This window comes from Macaca fascicularis, chromosome 6 (genome assembly GCF_037993035.2).
Source record: "Macaca fascicularis isolate 582-1 chromosome 6, T2T-MFA8v1.1".
Lineage (NCBI taxonomy): Eukaryota > Metazoa > Chordata > Mammalia > Primates > Cercopithecidae > Macaca > Macaca fascicularis.
The window spans coordinates 161,727,042-161,729,523 of NC_088380.1; positions in this window are offsets into that span (position 1 = coordinate 161,727,042).

A 2,482-nucleotide genomic window follows, 5' to 3' on the forward strand; every position below is an offset into this window, starting at 1 on the left:
GGGGCGGGGTGAATTCCGAGCCCCGCCTTCTCGGGCAGTCGCTACGGTGCGCGTGGAGGCCCAGCCAGCACCGCGCGTTCCGTTCCCGCTGCCGGCTGGCTGGGAAGGGCTGGACCGCGTGTGCTGCGTTGGCCCTCAGTACCTAGCCCGGGGGAGGAGGTCCGCCGCAACCCTGGCCAGGATCGGATGTTGCCTGAGCACAGCCCCGAGGTTAAGCATTCTCACTTCGCACAGAAAGGCACAAAATTAGAGGATTAGACTAGTAGAACCAACGCTCCACGCTACCAGTTTATTCTTTAGATCCGTTCGACCACTATCCTGTCCAGTGTTTTTTGAACGCTATGTGCCAGGGTACTTTGCTAGTTGTGGAGGTGTTTTAAAGATATTCACAAGAGGCCGGGTGCGGTGGCTCACGCCTGTAATCGCAGCACTTTGGGAGGCCGAGGCGGGCGGATCACGAGGTCAGGAGTTAAAGACCGGCCTGGTCAACATAGTGAAATCCCGTCTCTACTAAAAATACAAAAAATAAAATAAAATAATAAAATAAGCTGGTGTGGCGGCAGGCGCCTGTAATCCCAGCTGCTCGGGAGGCTGAGGCAGGAGAATCGCTTGAACCCGGGAGGCGGAAGTTGCAGTGAGCGGAGATCGCGCCACTGCACTCCAGCCTGGGCGACATTGCGAGACTCCATCTCAAATAAAAACAACAAAAAGAAACAGAAAAGATATGCACAAGAAGCCACTTAACAAAAATATGGAGCCTGAGAGACAGACTGGTGTGAGCTGTGGTTGTGCCACTGCACTCAAGCCTGGGCAATAGAGTGAGACCCTGTCTCAAAAAAATAAAAATATGAAAGTACAAATCTGGAATTAAAAAGGGAAAGAACAGTTTCTGCAACTGGGAGGCAATTCTGGCTCTGCGTTCTGGGTACTCAAAGATGAAAGAGAAGCAAATGGAGTGACTCTTGATTTGCTTGATTAAGGGCCAGCTCTGTGAAGGAAGCTATATGTGGTAAATAGTGTGGAAGAAAGTTTCCTTTCAACTCAAAACTGCTAAAAATGCTCAGATTCTGCACTACTCGTGTGTTGCTTGTTTGCACTGGGTATCTGGCACTCCTGCATATGTAGCAAACTGAAATCTGAACTACCTGTCATTAATACAGAGAGTCAAATACATATATTTGGATGCGTCTAGGAGCACAAATTTGGAGGCACCTAGCTGTAGATTGATTACTGGTTTGCCAGTTGTTAGCTGAGAGACTTTAACCTATCCTAAATGTGTTTCCTCATTTGAAGAAGGAAAATGATAATCCATGCCTTGTTGGATTGCTGTGAGGAATAATTGAGATTTTAGTGAAATACCTGCCGGATAAACGGCAGTAAATGCCAGACGAATATAAACTCATTTCTTGAAGGTCAACCAGATAAGTAGGGATTAGGACAGCATACATCATATTTGAACTATTTGCTCTTTTTTTTTTTTTTTTTTTTTGAGACGGAGTCTCGCTCTGTCACCTAGGCTGGAGTGCAGTGGCCGGATCTCGGCTCACTGCAAGCTCCACCTCCCGGGTTCACGCCATTCTCCTGCCTCAGCCTCCCGAGTGACTGGGACTACAGGCGCCCACCACCTCGCCCGGCTAGTTTTTTTTGTATTTTTTAGTAGAGACGGGGTTTCACCGTGTTAGCCAGGATGGTCTCGATCTCCTGACCTCGTGATCCGCCCGTCTCGGCCTCCCAAAGTGCTGGGATTACAGGCTTGAGCCACCGCGCCCGGCCTTATTTGCTCTTTAAAAGAGATTTTAGGCTAGGTTGGGTGGCTCACACCTCTAATTTCAGCACTTTGGGAGGCCGAGGAGGGCAGATCGCTTGAGCCCAGGAATTCAAGATCAGCCTGGGCAATTTGGCGAAACTCCGTCTCTATAAAAAATACAAAAACTAGCCGGGCGTGGAGACTTGACGTGAGCCTGTAGTTCCAGCTACTTGGGAGGCGGAGGTGGGAGGGTGGCTTGAGCCCGGGGTCGAGGCTGCAGTGAGCCTAGGTCGTTGCCACCGCATTCCAGCCTGAGCGAGAGAGAGACCCTGTTTCAATAAAATGAAATAAAATAGCTTTCACACGATTTCGACTTATCTTTACGACAAGCTTATGCCCTAGCGTTAGTCATTTCTGAAAAGAAAACTGAGGGCCACCAGATTAGGTCGCTTGTTCACGTATTCTGTTCCCCTACTCCTTTCGAGTTTGTGAGTGGGGCTTCGCAGTTTTTCTGAATCCAGGTGAATTTTTGGAAACCCACGCGCTTTCGGCCTTTATTAATTCATTCATTCCCAAGCCAGGCTCGCCTGACCACACCTCGAGCGCCGGCCCAGTGCTCGCGGTCTTCGTGACAGCACCGCAAGTGCAGGTACTGCTTGTGGGAGAGCTCCACAGGAAAGCCGGAGTATTGCGCATGCGTGCTGTCCAGAAGGCGCTTGAACTCTTGAGGCTTCC